The sequence below is a fragment of the Crocuta crocuta genome, unplaced genomic scaffold, assembly GCF_008692635.1.
Source record: "Crocuta crocuta isolate KB4526 unplaced genomic scaffold, BGI_CrCroc_1.0 scaffold36, whole genome shotgun sequence".
Lineage (NCBI taxonomy): Eukaryota > Metazoa > Chordata > Mammalia > Carnivora > Hyaenidae > Crocuta > Crocuta crocuta.
In genome coordinates, this window is record NW_027532203.1 from 4,391,188 (window position 1) to 4,408,816 (window position 17,629).

Consider the following 17,629-nt stretch of genomic DNA (forward strand, 5'->3'; position numbering starts at 1 on the left):
GGCTGCCGCCGCGCGTTCCCCAAGTGCAGCCTTTGTTGGTCTGCGAAAACGCGCATCCAGGAGGGAGAAGAGAGGGCTGCGGCCTGAGTTGTGTGAGACGCAGCCGTTGGCGGGGTTGCGGTGCCCTGGGAGCTGTAAGTACCAGGATATTCGCTCGAGTGGCACCCGCGTCCTGACGTGGCTGGGAGTTCTCCGTGTCGGAGAGGGCAGTGTGGGTGCGCGGAAAACTACCCTGCTGGCGTGGATGAGTGGATTTCAACTGTCAGGCTCCACACCACTTTTTAAAAACCTTTGTCAGCTTCACTGGGGTATAATTGCCCCCAAAAATATGTGTGTGTTTGAGGAGTACCGTGTGATGGCTTAATGTCCTACACATGGTGAAATGATTGCCACCTGAAGCTAATTCACGTTTATTACCTCGCAGCTTACCTTTCTTGCGGCGCGGTGAGAACACCGGAAACCCCCTCTCTTAGCAAATGTAAAGTATATAATAGAGTGTGGTTAGCTGAAGTCTCCCTGGAGCCCATTCACCTGATACCCAGACGTCTGTAACCCGAAGCCCAACTTCTCCCTACTTCACCCCATCCCTGGCTCCTGGCCGCCTCCATTCCTCTCTCAGCATCTCTGAATTCTAATTTTTATGGCTGAATAGTATTCCGCTATAGGTAGAGAGACCATATTTGTCTTTCTCCATTCGTCCACTGGTGTACATACCAACTGTACCTATTTATGGACTGCCCAGCATAATGCTGCAGTGAATACGGAGTGCAGGTATCTCTTAGACACTGATTTCACTTCCTTTGGATAAATACCCAGAAGTAGGATTGCTGAAGCATATAGGTATATCGATCTTTAATTTTTTGAGGAACTTCATACTGTTTTTCCTAAAGGCGGTACCGATTTACACTTCCACCCAACAAAGCTCACGTTTTTCCTTGTCTCCATATCCTTGCCAGCACTTTCAACACTACCTCATTATAGTAATAAATATGTCACAATAGCCCCTTTTGTTCACCCCAAATTAAATTCATAGGTAATATATTTATCCAAGTGCATATTTTTTAAATTGAAGAATAATTGCTATAACAGTGTATTAGTTGTAGTTTGTACCACATAATGATTCAGCCTTTGTATATATTGTAAAATGATCACCATGATAACTACTTGACATTACCTTACCTACTTTCAAAACGGACTTTTTTCCTTGTGATGAGAACTTTACAGCTCAGCTTTCTTAGCAACCTTCAAATATGTAATACAGTATTAACTACAGTCATGCTGTATACCTCCCCATGACTAATTTATTTAATTATTTATTATGACTTATTTATTTTATAACTGGAAGTTTGTACCCTTTCACCCCCAAGTGCACAATTAAAAGAACAAAGGATATGATGGCCTGACTATAATATAAACAAGTTAAATTAGACTTAAATCCTAAGTGTTCTTTATCCTTTTTGTATTCAATCAGAAAACAAACCACTCTAAGTATTTTCAAGCGAGCAAGGTCATCTAGGGAACTGGTTATAACGGTTTAGGCAGGGCTGGGTGAGCTTATAGAGGAAGATAGGGTTATCCAAGATTAGTAACATCAGTAACTCATACTCCCTAGAGCTGGAGTCGCAAAGGGGGAAATGATGTCACCCAGAGCCTCCAATTCCAAGACCACTGTGGCTGCCACCGTGCACACCACACCAGGCCCACCACACGACCCAGAAGCCAGGGGAAAATGGCGTCTCCCTGATCTCTTCCATTCCCCAGTGCTTCCCATCGGCAGACCCTCAGAGAAGCCAGAAGGGAAGGAATCTGGAAGCTGTAACTTGGAAGTTTCTAGCCCCAAAGTGGAGTGCAGGGCTCAGAAGGGATATACAGAGCCAACAGACAATAGTTTCAATTTGCAAATTTTTAGGCACAACTACATTTGAAGATATAATGAAGAAGCCAGATGCTTGAATCTGCATTTAAATAAGTTAGGATTTAATAGAAGTAAGACAAAGTTCCCTTAAATGTTACAAACACGTTCTGTATCTGACTTGTGGAAAGAAAAGGCTGAATAAGTATATTCCCATATATGTATAATCACTATGAATGCAATGACTACAATACCGATCCAGGTGTCTGTAGGAGTGACTCAAACGTTAGGGATGGCTTTGCCATTACTGATGAAATTTCAAAATGGTTGAGTTGACAATTCACTGTAAAAAGTATAAACAACACAAAACTCAATAGTTGCATTGTTATAGAATTCAGCATATATTATACTAAAATCATGCCCCAAAGCCTTGTGTTTATATGTCAAATGGAGTTAGGTCTTGAGCTGAAATCATTATGAATGGTCTTTTCCCCCATCTTCATGAATATCTATCAGGACACTCAAAATTTGAGCTGGACTAAGGATTTAAAAAACAAAAAAAATTTTTAATGTTTATTTACTTTTGAGACAGAGAGAGCAAGAGCTGGGGACGGTCAGAGAGAGAGGGAGACATAGAATCCGAAACAGGCTCCAGGCTCTGAGCCGTCAGCACAGAGCCCGACGCGGGACCCGAACCTGCAGACCACGAGATCATGACCTGAGCCGAAGTCAGACGCCTAACCGATTGAGCCACCCAGGCACCCTGAGCTGGACTAAGGATTATAGAACATCCAATTTCCTGGTCTCTTCCCTTCTAAGTGCCTTTTGCATACCCCCACCCCCCCCACTTCATCCTCATTATTGTAACAACCAAAAATGCCTCCACAGATTTTCAGTCCTGTCTTGAGCAGCAGTACGGCTAGAACACAGATGTAGTTGTGCATTTCTGATACAGAAGTATTGTGAGATGGGGGGGCACCTGGGTGGCTCAGTCGGTTGGGCATCCGACTTCAGCTCAGGTTATGATCTCACAGTTTGTGGGTTCAAGCCGTGCATCAGGCTCTGTGCTGACAGCTAGCTCAGAGCCTGGAGCCTGCTTCAGATTCTGTGTCTCCCTCTCTCTCTCTGACCCTCCCCTGCTCACACTGTCTCTCTCTCTCACACAAATTAAAAAAAAAAAAAATTAAAAAAAAAAGTATTGTGAGATGTTAAATAGAAATAAGTTATAGAGGGGCGCCTGGGTGGCTTAGTCGGTTGGGCGTCCGACTTTCGCTTAGGTCATGATCTCGCAGTTCGTGGGTTCGAGCCCCGCGTCGGGCTCTGTGCTGACTGCCAGCTCAGAGCCTGGAGCCTGTTTCAGTCTGTGACTCCCTCTCTCTCTGACCCTCCCCTGCTCACGCTGTCTCTCTCTCNGTATTATACAATTGCTTTTCATTATTTTAGGAAGTATTTGTCCATACCTATGAAAAAAGGACTTGGCATATATAAATGAAAGTGTTAACAGTGGTTATTCCTTTTCTTGGAATTTGAGGAATAATTTGTTTTGTTTTTATCTGTTTTTAAAATTTTTTCTACTTGAGAAATTTTAGAATGCATTCAAGGGGGGAAAAAGAAAGGTTAGGTCAGGCAGGTGTATCAGTGAGAATCCTTCTGGGCTCATAGAAGCAGCCAGACAGACGCTAAATCTGTTAGTGAGGCCTGGCCCAAGCACCTGATATAAGCACTTGCTCAGACAAACTCTGGCTCTACCAGAAATGCCACCTCCTCCCTGCACACAAACCACTCTTTGGTGCTTACTGTTCCTTCGGGATGAACAGAGCATTTCCCTTCTGATGTTGGTCTAAAGTGGGCCATACTGGATTTTTGGCTTCATAGCACAGCATTTTCTTTAAGAATAGGAGCCCCCTGAGCTCATCCTCACGCCTACCCCATAAATCTCCGGTATAAACCCCCAAACTGGGGAAACTGAGTCCCAAGCTTGGACAACATTTTCCATCCTTGGGCCAAAATGGGGGGCATCAGGAAGATGTAGCACGTTCCGTGGGTTGCGTGCTGGAAGCTCATGGCAGGCCTGGCACTGTGGACCCTGCCAAGAAAACCAAAGAAGGATGATAGAAAAGGGGCACCCATGTGTTGGCAGGTCCTACCATTTTCCAAATGACTTCCCATTGGGATTGAACCCAACACACTGTCTCCAGTCCAAGCTGCCAGCCTCCAAGACCTCCGTCCTGCACAGGACCTTGTGTGGGGATCTCTAGGCAGGGCGAGGGGGTGCCCGACACACACACGTCTCCCAGACCTGAACGCCTGGGCCAAGACAAGGGATAGTTTCCAGATGTGGGCTTCACATCTGGGCCAGCCATCAGAAGCCTGCTTATTTGAACAAAGACTGCAAGTACTCAGAGAGCCCTGAGGTCCAGAGAAGGCTGCCAAGAGCTGGCGAGCAGATGAGTGTAGAACAGACCTTAATTTATGGTTCCAGGAGAGGAAGAAAGCCGTGCTTTGTGGTCCTGCATGGATACGTGTGAAGCGAGGCATTCTCCTTCAGGATGGGCAATGGCTTCGTTTGCAGGACTAAAATCAGGGGCTTCGATTCTAGGATTAGCAGAATTCTGGACTGAGGGTGGACTTCCATTTCCAGTGTGGCACCTTGACCTTCCCCCCCCTCCCACATCACCTCCTTGGTATTCTATGGAAATACTTTGGAAAGAGAAAATCTTACAATGTTATAGCTTGGTGGGCCCTTTCAGCCCATCGCCCCCACCAGACACACTTCCTTCTTTAAAAAAAAGTTTTTAACGTTTATTTATTTTTGAGAGACAGAGACAGAGTGTGAGCGAGGAAGGTACAAAGAGAGAGAGGGAGACACAGAATCTGAAGCAGGCTCCAGGCTCTGAGCTGTCAACACAGNACTACTATGTGCCAGGTACCACCTTATGCTTTGAGGATAGAACAGAAAATAAGAGAGAAAAAAATGCCCCTGCTCCACAGAACTTATACTGCAGAGAGGGAGCAACTATAAACAGATGTGCAGAGTGACTCTAGNACCGATGCAGGATTTGAACTTACGAAATCTTGAGATCATGACCTGAGTTGAAGTCGGATGTTTAACTGGCTGAGTCACCTGGGCGCCCCATTTCCTTTTATATGTAACTCTGTGACTTGGGCATGTTCCCCACTTGATGGGAGGAGCTGAGAATAGATCTGTTAGCAGTCCTCTTTGGAGGATGTCAGCGAGATTGGCACAACTTGGAGCAGATTCTTACGCTCCTACAAAGCACAGACGTGTACTCCTCGGGCTGAGTCATGTTGGGCTGAATCGTCTGTCCCGCCCCCATTCCTATGGTGAGGCCGTAACCCCTCAGTACCTTGGAATGTGACTGTATATGGAGATAGGGCTTTAAAGAGATCATTAAATTAAAGTGAGGTCGGTTGGATGGGCTCTCATCCAATCTGAGTGGTGTCCTCGTGAGAAGAGATTGTGCACAGACATGCACAGAGGGAAGACTATGTGGGGACCCAGGGAAAAGGTGGCCATCTGCAAGCCCAGGAGAAAGTCCTCAGGCAAAACCAACCCTGATGATACCTTGATCTCAGACTTTCAGCCTCCAGGAACGTGAGAGAATCCATTTCTGTTAAGCCACCCAGTCTGCGATGCTTTGTTATGGCAGCCGGAGCAATCCAACATGGAGGTTGGGGGGGTGCCCTGACCACGGTGGTGGCTCCCAGCCGCCTGGCTCGGTGGGGAACCAGGGACCAGGCCAGCAGGGAAGCCGGGCAGGATGACGCGGAGCCCTGGGGCGCAGGTCTGAGCCTGCGGATGTTGGTAATTTATTTTCCGGTTGGTGCTTTCATGATCCCCACTGTCAGGAAAGTTCTGCTAACTGTCGCTGCCCAGCCTCTGCTTTGCGTGGGGCATTAAAAGGGTCCTCGCTGAGGGGTCTGGAGGACAGTTATGCCACAGGTCATCAAGTCAGACTCAGGAAGGGGCAAGAGCGTGCTCACTGGCGGGGCAGCATCCTCAGGGCATCAAGACTAGCGTGTGGGTGGTTTGAGGAGAACTAGCTTCCTCAGGACGCTGGCGCACGCTTGCACCATTATCCCTTGGGTTACAGGTCGAATCTGAATTTCACCAGCCATGCTAACCTTAGGGAAGTTATTTAAACTCTCCGGTCTTGTTTTTTGGCCCAGGGATAAGTGTGCCTTCGTAGAGTGTTACAAGGATTAAATGATGCCACAAGTAGAAAGGCTATAGAAGCACACAGCACTTTCTCTTTGATGCCAAGTATTTCTTGAGTACCTACTATGTGCCAGGTACCACCTTATGATTTGAGGATAGAAGAGAAAATAAGAGAGAAAAAAATGCCCCTGCTCCACAGAACTTATACTGCAGAGACGGAGCAACTATAAACAGATGTGCAGAGTGACTCTAGCAAGAAGGGGTTCGTTGGGTCAGAGGCCGTTGCAAAGTGAAGGTAAGGAGATGAAAGGGCCCGTGCGCAGGTGCTTGCATTCCACTCACTGGCCCTGTGAGGTGGAAGGTGAAGCTGAGCCCTGCACCAACGAGACATTGGAAGGGCTCCTGCTTCCTGGAGAAGGGGCTGGAAAAATCTGCCTGTGGGCCCTGGGAAATAATTAGGAAACCTATTTATGCCCAGGATCCTGAGGGAAGGAAAAAAAAAAAAACCCTCTCCTGTTTAAAACTAAAGTGAGTTTGGCAGCTCCTCAAAATGTTAAACATAGACTTGCCATATGGCCCGGCAATTCNCCTACTATGTGCCAGGTACCACCTTATGATTTGAGGATAGAAGAGAAAATAAGAGAGAAAAAAATGCCCCTGCTCCACAGAACTTATACTGCAGAGACGGAGCAACTATAAACAGATGTGCAGAGTGACTCTAGCAAGAAGGGGTTCGTTGGGTCAGAGGCCGTTGCAAAGTGAAGGTAAGGAGATGAAAGGGCCCGTGCGCAGGTGCTTGCATTCCACTCACTGGCCCTGTGAGGTGGAAGGTGAAGCTGAGCCCTGCACCAACGAGACATTGGAAGGGCTCCTGCTTCCTGGAGAAGGGGCTGGAAAAATCTGCCTGTGGGCCCTGGGAAATAATTAGGAAACCTATGTATGCCCAGGATCCTGAGGGAAGGAAAAAAAAAAAAAACAACCCTCTCCAGTTTAAAACTAAAGTGAGTTTGGCAGCTCCTCAAAATGTTAAACATAGACTTGCCATATGGCCCGGCAATTCCACTGTGAGGTGTAGACGCCAAGACACGGAAAACAGGGTCTCGGGCTGATCCTTGTAGGACGACGTCCATGGCGGCACTGTCCACACTGGCCCAGAGGTGGGAATGGTCCATCCACATAGGGCTGAGTGAGCAAAGTGTGGTAAGTGCACACAGTGTTCTTGAACTTCAGTAAGGAGGGACCCCCTGATCCGTGCTCAGCGTAGAGGAGCCTTGCAAACATGATGCTCAACGACACAAGCCAGACACAAGAGAGCAAGTAACCGCATGATTCCGCTCCCATGAGGGACATAGGGCAGTCTGATCGTAGCCATAGAAAGTGGAACGGGTGTTCCTAGGGGCTGGGGGGGGCGGCGGGGGGGGGGGAGGCAGGNTGCTGCTAACTTGTGCACCTTACAACACACGAAAATAGTAAGTGTTATGTTAGGTATATTTTACCACAATAAAAAGAAAGGAAGAAAAAAAAAGTTCTTTGCCCCAGGTCGCAGAGCTAGGGGAGCCCAGCGCTGAGCCTGGCTTCTGGGGGTCCCTTTCCCACCCCGCTTGCTCTCCCAGCAGAAAGCCAGCTGCTCACAGTGGCCGAGGATTGACAGTANTGTGTTTCTTTGCGACTGCCCTTCCATCTTCCCTTAAAATCGTACTTTCTCTTCTTCGGTTTCGAGACGTAATTAACTAAGGCCACCCTACCTGCTCGTGTTCCCCGAGCCAGGCTGCACCCGCTTCAGATCTCAGCTCCGCCGCTCACTGGGGGCTATTCTGGGGCAAGTTTCTTTCTTTCTTTCTTTCTCTCTCTCTCTTTCTGTCTTTCTGTCTTTCTGTCTTTCGAGAGATAGAGACAGCATGAGCAGGGGAGGGTCAGAGAGAGAGGGAGACACAGAATCCGAAACAGGCTCCAGGCTCTGAGCTGGCTGTCAGCACAGAGCCCGACGCGGGGCTCGAACCCACGAACCGTGAGATCATGACCTGAGCTGAAGTCGGACGTGCAACCGACTGAGCCACCCAGGCGCCCCCGGAGTAAGTTTCTTAAACTCTCTGCCCCTTGTTTCCCCACTTGTAAGAAGCAGTAAGACCAGGGGGTGGTTGGGGAAATACAGTGAAGTCACACATGTGAGGTGCTTGGAGCTAAGTGCTTTCAGAGTTGGGTGTGTTCACCGGTAGCACACTACCCGGCTGAGGGAGCTTAGGGTCTACGGCCAGGCCAGCGTTCGAGCTTCTCGAACTCTTAGAATCCTTTTGCAGGATCCTTAACCCCCCAGGACTCTCTCCTAGAATGCTGCATCAGAGCCAGGAAGAAAGTCAAAGACCCACAGGAAGTGTTGCCCACGCACGTCATTACTTACTCGGCGGTGTGGGATGATCTCTGCATCTCTGTAGGACGTGGTTTATAAATTACCGGGCTGTGATCAGGGCAGCCTAAAATCACTTGAAGTGTGCTCGTAATCTCAGCGTGTCTGCTTTCCTTCAGCAGTGCTGCCCCCTGTGGGCGGTCCGCGTACTGCAGCCCAAGTCACGCCAGCCCGCTGGGGGCGGGGAGGATTGCGGGGGCCTGATGGTGTTAGGTTTCCCCTGACATAAGCCCAGACCCGATTCTGTTCCCTCTGCTCCCTCTAAATGGATTTGTGAGATACTTACAGCGCTCCTGTTCCCATGAAATGAGGCTTAACAAAAAGGAAAGAAAAAGGCAGCCACCTCTGATAACCCAAGGAGATGCAGCCCCCGTGTGTGATTTGGGGCAGGCTGTGGGTCTCAGCCAGCAAATGGGCTCCTAGAGGCTCCTAGAAAGTACGATGTACTCTTGCGGAAGAATATCCCAGTTTCACATTTTTTGAACCAAGACTCAAAATCCAGGGACACAGTGAAAGTAATATGTTCTATATTTTTTAAAAAAAAATTTTTTTTAATGTTTATTTACTTTTGAGACAGACAGGCAGGCAGAGCACAAGCAGGGGAGGGGCAGAGAGGGAACGAGACGCAGAATCTGAAGCAGGCTCCAGGCTCCGAGCAGTCAGCACAGAGCCGATGCAGGACTCAGACTCACCCCCCATGAGATCATGACCTGAACCGAAGTCAGACACTTAACTCACTAGATCACCCAGCTGCCCCGAGACTAATATGTTCTATATTTTTAAAACCTTGTGCACAGAAAGGAAAAAACAACCATATGCTAAATTTTAGAAAATGAAACATGAAAAGAATAGTTTTGTAATTCATATGACAAAAAAAAAGGCCTACTCTCCCTAATACATAAGGAGCTGCTAGAAATGGAAAGAAAGAAGGGAGGGAGGGGAAGAGGGAGAGAGGAAAGGAGGGAGAGAGGAACGAAGGGAGGAAGGAAAGTAGGAAAAGGAGAGGAGAATTAGCAAATATGGGCCACATTCACAGAAAGCAACCCTGAAATACCATTTTCAACGGCTGAAGTGGCAAAAATCCTCATGTTCAATACCACACTCCGTGGGCTAGTCTGTGGAAGGACAGGCGCCTTGGAACATTGCTAGTGGGGATGTGACTCCGCATTATGGACGGGGGTGTGGCCCCTCAGTCAACAATTACAAATATATGATTCCACTTCCGAGAATCTATCCTATAGCTGCACGTGTGCATAGGGAACATACATTGCACTGAGATTTTTCATGGCAACATTGTTTGTGTTAGAAAACAATGGAAGAGACAGATGGCTCTTCCCACATTTACTGCCTCCCTGGGATGAACTCTATGCTATGAAAAAAAGAGATTTCCTCTCAGTATTGACATGGAAAGAACTCTTCCATATTTCATTAAGAAAAATACGCAAGGTTCAGGACAGCGTATTTAATCTACTACCTTTTTATCTAAAGGGGTGGAAGATAAGAATTTATTATTTGTATTTCCTTGGTTTTGCCTTCACAAGGTTACCTGTGGAGCACCTAGACTGATGGGGATAAGGCTTGGAGTTATCTACTCTCCTGACCACTCCTTCCAGACTTTCCAAACTCCTCTTTCTGTATATTTATTGTTGAAAAGATGAAGATGTTAGCAGTGTACACTTAAATAAATATATTCTTATTAGGAGAATATAATATTCTTATAGGGAGGATTCTCCTATGCTACAACAAGAATAAATAGTCCAATCTTTCTGAGGTGCAATTCGGCAATATGTATGGGCACAGAGATTTAACTGCTAGGGAGGCTCTTGATCACACACTGTTTAAAGGGAAAAATTCCAAACTTTTGGAAGATGAACGTGTTAAAATAAGTGATACATCCATAGGACAGAATACTCAAAGCTAATTCAAATATCGTGAAGTATATGTACTGGCATGGAAAGTTGGCCATTTATATAGAATGGGAAAGCAAGTAACATATTTGTATATAAGGTCTGGTACGATATTTGTAAAATATAGAAATATAAAAATAAGTAAATTCTGTAAGGGTAATACACCAAAATATCATCAGTGATCATAGCTAGATAGTAGGTCAGGATCCATTTTTGTCTTTTATTCATCTGACTTTTCTGATATTATGTATTAACATTATAAGTAAAGTTAATTAAAAATAATCTTCCAGCTCTATGTATATATATGAAAATATAGTTTTTAGTAACAGGATCAGTAGCATATATCCTGGTACAGCACCTGGTTTTTCATCTTGAACACTCATCATCAGTATGTTTCGCAGTCAACAAATGCATCTCAGGGAAATTAAGTGGTCAGACTAAAATGATTTTATGATTGTTTGTTTTAGTTTTTTTTCCTCAGTTGGATCTCCTGATTTTTCTACTGTCAACCTTTATTATTTATGTAATTAACAAATAATAAGCACTCTTAAAAAGAAATACTTCTGTCTAATAGACTGGTGGTTTTGAAAGCTCTTTTTACTGACTGTTTGTACACAATGTGTGCAAAACCCGACAGAGCCGTGATAACTCTCTATGGAGAAACAGAGACGGAGGAGGTCATGAGATTTTCTGGGAGCTACCAAGCCAATAAAGCAAAGCTGGACCACTTTGACTAACACATGACCCAGAAATACTTATTCTGCCTGCCACGCACATTCCCAGAATCCTCCTTAACATCTGGAAGGCTTGGACTCAATTCCTCCTCCACCAGAAAAGTGGACAGGGTCATCTCCAATACCCAATAAAAGTCCACAAAAAGAGGGGCTAACCAACAAGAGAAAGCATTCCTGGAAAGACACTTGCTGGAGGGCCCCATACTGAATTGCAATAAAAGCCTCAAGAATTCTCTTTCCACTTTTCTGTGAGTATGCTTACCACTGAATGTGGGAAGATTCACACATATTTCTAGAGAGAATGATTCCCATTAAAATAAAAAGAAAAACAGATTATCCTCATCTATGGGTTGTTTAAAACTGTTATTAAAGGATATACTTACTGAGGGTAAAATTAGTTTTACCTCCGTATTTCAGTGCTTAGTTATCCCAGCGATACTCAGTAGGTCTTGGATGATTGTGATAAATGGTTGGATGGATAGATGGATGGGTGACTGAGATGCATTAATTGAAAGAGGGAAAGAAGGAAGGAAGGAAGGAAGGAAGGAAGGAAGGAAGGAAGGAAGGAAGGAAGGCAAAGGGAGGAGGGGAGGAAAGGAATAAAGAAAGAAGGAAGAGAGGCTCTTTGGGTTGGTTGGATAGATGAATGGAAGGCTGGTTGGGATGGAAGAAAAGAGGCTGACTGGCCAGCAGGTGTGACGGAATAATGGGTGGAGGGCTGGAAAGATGGACTGATGGATGGAATGGATGGGTAAAGCTGCAGTTGATGTTAAAGTCTAACAAACACTCACATACTGTGGGCTGCTTCCATTTAGGGACAGAGATGTTGCTGACATAATTTTCTTCTCTTCTAGGAAGGATGGAAATATCTCAGCTTTTTATGCCAGTCTCATTAACAGCCGCCAAGACAGATGTGAGGCTCTCAACTACAGTCCTTCCTCATCACGTCCATAGAATGGCAGAGAAAGTTAAGAGGCTGAAATGAGGAGGCACAAGAGTTAGCATCTTTATTTTATAGGTGAGATAACTGACTAAACCCCCGCCCCTTGCAAATAATGAATGTCCAAGCTATTAGAGACCTTATAAAATAGCTGGCATTTAAAATAAAATTGTAAACCATAGAAATGAACAAAAGAAGAGAAAGAGCAGGGTCATTAAAGTCACTCAGTGGGGTGGGACAGGTCTCCCCACCGTGGTTACTGCCAGGGCTAAATTGCAGTGTGTAAGCCCATCTGCCCCAGTATTCTTCCTGTCACTCCTGAGAGCTTTCTATTCTACTTTATTTCAGCAGTGCCAAAAGGTGGGTTTCTAATTCTGTTCCTCTAGTTCTTTTTATATTACTCAGATCTGGGCAAATATTGGTAATATGAAATGTGTCCCTTTTTTTTTCTTCTGTACTTTAAATCAGCCGGAAGGTTATTATCTTGAATTCCCTGCTTCTTTCGAATTCCTCACCTGCTGTGTGCATCACAGCTGCACCTGCACGGTTTCCTGAGCACGTGTCTACCTGCTGGACCACCTGCCAGGCCATTAGCAAGGCCAGTGGACGGATCGCACACTTGGGTGTTTTTAGCTTCGGTCACTTTAATGCTAGTGAAAGCTCCAGGCTGCCTGCCACCCCTGCTCGTGTTCACAAAACAGCTCAGGAAATGCCAGCGAGCAGTGGAAAGTTCTCAAACACCTTTTACCTCTGAGGACGACAGCGAGTCATGGCCCTGAGTTTGTTGGGGTCTTTCATTTCTGCCTGTAAAAAAAAAAAACAAAAAACAAAAAAGTGCATTCTCCTAAAGGCATGGACTTAAAGTGCTACAGCAGGTGCCCCTGAACCCCGCCCACGTTTGTGTTTTCCCTTCAGCACTAACAGGCTAGGATTCCTACTGCCGACACCTCATTTTGTGTCCTGGGGACTTTGTCTTGACCCGGAGCGCCCCTTTCCCACCTGTGCAACAGGCCAGAGTGCTGGGACGTCGATGCCCTGGGAGCAGACTCCCCACGGTGGTGAACAGGGCTGGGTGTATAAATACCCCGGCTCCCTTGCTGCTCAGGCGGGGTTGCTCCGAGGTGCCTGTTCCTTGCAAACTTCCAGAGTTTTCTGAGCAGATTTAAGCTTCAGTCGCCCCCAGTGGTAGCTGTTTTGATCCCACATGCTGCCCTGGCAGCCTCCTCTTCTCTGTCTCAAGTCCCCGCGTTGCTGCCAGCATCTCCTGGGATCACCTTCCAAATAAACTACTCCATCTGCAATCTCAGTCTTAGAGTCAGATTCTGAGAGGACCCCCCTAACCCCAAGAAGGGCCACCCCCACCAGCGGAAGGCTGTTGCAGGGGATGGAGGAACTCATACGGGACATCTGGGAGATTCCCTCACAAAACCAGAAAGTGTGGCCCCTTCTATAGGCCTGAGCTCTAGTATACAGTTTGGGGCCCTCCAATGCCCTTTGGGGTTCCCCTGGCTGTCACCTCCTGTCCCAGCAGGGGTAAGCTGGTAGAGGGGCCCAGCCAGAGGCACTCAGAACGCGTGTGTATGTGGACAGAGTCGATGTAATCTGTGAGCATCCTCACCAGCCTCCCACCTGTGAGTAAGGAGGCCCAGAGGCGGCAGAGGAAGTGGATTCGGGAAGAATGAGCGGGAAAAGCAGAAGGCCTTTCTGCATCCTTCTCATTTTGTTTACATTCAGCTTATTATTTTTTTTCTCCAAAGTATATTCTTCAGTGTTTCATTCAGGGAGGACCTGCTAGGGGTGAACCTTCCATTTTTATTGAGTAAAGATGTCTCTATTTTGTTCTTGCTCTTGCACAGTTTAGCTAGACTTTGAAGTCTCTATTTTCTATCAGCATGCCCATTGTCTTCTGGCTTCTCTAGCTGATGCTGAGAAGGCTCTGTTCAATCAGACTGTTGTTGTTTTGCAGCTAAGCCTGTTTCTTTGTATTTTAATTTCTGGTTTCTTAGTCCAGAGAAATTAAAATCCCTTATTCCCTTGCTAATTTCTGCAGTTTTATTTTCATCTGTCTGGGGCGTGCCTTTATTTTTATTTATATTGCTCGGGAGTCCTTATTCTGAAAAGTCTAAAAAGAGATTCTATTCTCAAAAAGAATCTCAGCCAGTTTCTCCTCGAGGTTTGCCGCTCTCATTCTTTCTAGCCTCGCCTGAAATTTCTATTAAGGATATGACGGCTCTTGTTATTTTATCCTCCGTATTTCTTAAGCTTTCTTTAGTATTCTCTATCTCCTGTTGACTCCTTCTTCCAATTTACAAACTCTTTCTTTAGCTACTGCTTAGCCCCATTCACCAAGTGTTTCATTGAAACCATCCCATGTTTCATTTCTAGAAGTTCTGTCTCTTCCTCAAATCCATTGGTCATACTTATCCTCATTATGCAGTCTCTCTTCTGTGGTTTTTATTTTAAACATATTACTTTATGCACTCTATCTGAACATTGTGTTATGTGAAAACTATTTTTAGTGTGGACATTTACTTTTACTCATGGTGACTGTGTCCTTTAGTGCTTTGTGAGTTTTTATTTTTATTGTCAGTTGCCTCCGCAGGGAAGATGTTTGTTTGTTCTGTCTTGTTCTCTGTGGGAATCCTGTGAACTTTGGAACACCCAAGTGTCCCTCCATGGTGGTTTTATTTTTGCTATTGCCCAAGTGGCTGGGGGATAGTCAAATCAGCTAAAAACATCACCACCTCTACGTAGCCTCCTTGGGTCCCTTTCTCTCAGCTGAGCCTTGGAGCCTCTCCTCTCTGCTTACGTAGCTCCTTGTACACATCTCCATGGCATCTCAAACAGCACTCATAGACCATGTGCTGTTTCTCAGTTACTCTAGAAGCCCCTCAAGCACTCATCAGGTCTAGCACTGAACTCATAAACGTTTGCTGAATGAATGAACGTGGAGAAATAAGCCTTCAGAGTCTCAGCTTCTTTGAATGGAATGTTATCTTTTGTCCTGACCTCATGGAATTTGGGGAGATCATAGACCCTCTGTGATAGATTATAGATTTATCCCAACAGACCTCATGGGATTTGGGGAGATGCTTTAATTCAGTCCAGAAGATCACCTCATCAAGTCCTTAATTCCCAGCCCAAGATGATTAACTAGTGGGTCCTAACAAGCTGTGAAGCACTAACATCGGTACCTCACAGTGGTTTTCCACTGTGCCTGGCAACTGGTTCCCCACTCATTATTATCTGCTTCCTTTGTGCTTTGTGAGTGAGGAATGGTTGCAGTGGAAAAGATCCATCATGTAGTAACAATTTCAAACCTTTCTGATACTAGAACAAGGCTGTACCTGAGGCTGATTACCTGGGGCAGATGCTGGACTTAGAATCTCTCAAAATCAAACGGCAGCAGCCAAGAAAACAGCCGTATCAACCCTAAATGCCCACCGTGTGTTCTTCCTTTTCCCAGCTTCACTGAGTTCTCTTTGAAAGCATTGACCATGACACACATCGGCTTGTGTGTTCTCATGGCAAAGTCAGAAGCATGGCGCTGAATCGTAGGTATGGGTGAATTTTGACTGGTTGAGTTGCAGCTAACAGTACAGTCGGCAATTCTATATATGAAATACCTACCTCAGAATACTGGAAATTCTTAATAATAACAAATTCAGTTTTTGTTTGTACTATACTTTTTCTTTTCTACATTCTTTTCAGCATTTTGTGGTGGGGAAAAAAGGATTGGGATTGCAGTGTTTTTTAGTGGCTCCAAATAGCTATCTTCCTCTGCCCCCTAGTGGCCTCATGATAAATTGTAGGAACCTTCATGATTCCAATTTCCCTGGTGGCTTCTATTCTTACTGTTTTTGTTACTGCTTATGAAAAAAAAGATTTTCGTAAACTAGCCACAACCTCAAAGTTCCCTATGTTAAAAATTAAATGAATGAAATGTAATTTTACTAGAAAATATAGATGCAGTCAGGGGCATCGAGAATCTAGAATTTAGGAAGTGATTCTGTCTCACTCTCCAACAGGCTCCATCCGTGGCCATCCATCTTCGGTGTTAATACTTTCTGGGACAGTTGTTTGCCACTCTGGGACCCCTTATTTGACATCTACATTTGAACCAACTTGAAATGTCCCTCCCCAGATGTATTCTAGAACCTCCGAAGTCAGACCTAAGCCTGCCTTCACGTGGTGGGGTTATCCACTTCCCCGCCTGGACTTCTGTCCAGACCAAGAACAGCACCTTCCTCATGTGCCTCAGCTCCTGGCACCCAGTTCCTCCCGCCTGTGTCCCTCAACATAACACTAGTATGGTGGAGCCCAAGAGAATTGGGTTCTCAACGCAAGCCTAGTTATTTCTGGTGAAGTACAGACCACACAAACCATGTCTTTATGCCCCTGAGCCTGCATCAGCTCCCTTACCAAACACAGAATCTGACTGGCTCATTGAGCAAACTACCTCCCAACGCTCCCTGGTCATCTTCACATGCAGGGGCCGAGGAAAGCTTCTCTCATTCTGCCGTCGTGACAGTGGCTTCTTTGTTCAGTGTAGCTGTGGGAACTTTATTTTTGCCTCTGTTTTTTGTTTTTTTTGCCAGGAGACTGGATCATAATCTGATCATAACCTGATCATAATCTGACTGGATCATAATAGAGAGGAATTCTAACCTGGAGGATTTGACCACAGAGGAAAGAACTTCCTTTAAGTTCTCTTTCAGGAAGAATGATGGGATGGCCCTGGGGCCAAGAATCAAAAGTCGTGTTCTTGGCCCTGACCCTGTCTGGCTGCCAGACTCCTTGTCAGTAACATGGAATTTACCTCACCACGGTCTTGTAAGGATTATAGGAGGGGGGAAGGATTTCTAGAAAGAGAGAGCCTCCTCTCCTTATAATCTTGAATGGACAGCTGAAGAAAACTGTACAATATTAGGAACTTTTTCCATAAAACCACATTGACTTTCAGGAAATTAGCTCTCCTGTCACTAGTGAGGGGAACCTCAGTTCGTAAACTCACCGGTGTGTAAGAAATACTATGTTTTTAATTTTACCCAAATCCAATTCTGAATCTCTGTTAGTTTCCTAGGTCTGACATATGGAGTACCACAGGCTAAGTGGCTTATACAATAGGACTGTCTCACAGTTCTGGAGTTCGTAGTGTTCTCCCTGTGTGCCTGTTTCTGTGTCCAAATTTCCTGTCTTATAAGGACGCAGTCATATTGGCTTAGGGACCACCCTAGTGATCTCATTTTAACCTCTAACTTAATTTTTGTTCTGAGAGAGAACACATTAGCTGGGGAGAGGCACAGAGGGGGAGGAAGGGATGGAGGGACAGAGGGACAAAGTGGGAGAGAGAGAGAGAGAGAGAGAGAGAAGCAGGCTCCATGCTCAGTGTGGAGCCTGACACAGGGCTCGATCCCACAACCTTGGGATCATGACCTGAGTTGAAATCAAGAAGTGGATACTCAACCAACTTAGACACCCAGGTGCCTCTGTAACTTAACTTTTTTAAACAATTTTTTAAATGTTTATTCTTGAGAGAGAGAGACAGAGAGAGAGGGAGACAGAGAATCTGAAGCAGGCTCCATGCTGCCAGTGACAGCATGGGGCTTGAA

General features: G+C 45.7%; 1 long non-coding RNA gene across 1 annotated transcript; it reads left to right on the forward strand.

The window, feature by feature from the left end:
* Nucleotides 1–10,972: 10,972 nt before the first annotated feature.
* Nucleotides 10,973–16,973, forward strand: LOC144242672 (uncharacterized). Its single transcript, XR_013338415.1, has 3 exons — nucleotides 10,973–11,325; nucleotides 11,932–12,095; nucleotides 16,616–16,973. It is a non-coding gene; the product is annotated as an uncharacterized LOC144242672 (long non-coding RNA).
* Nucleotides 16,974–17,629: the final 656 nt, after the last annotated feature.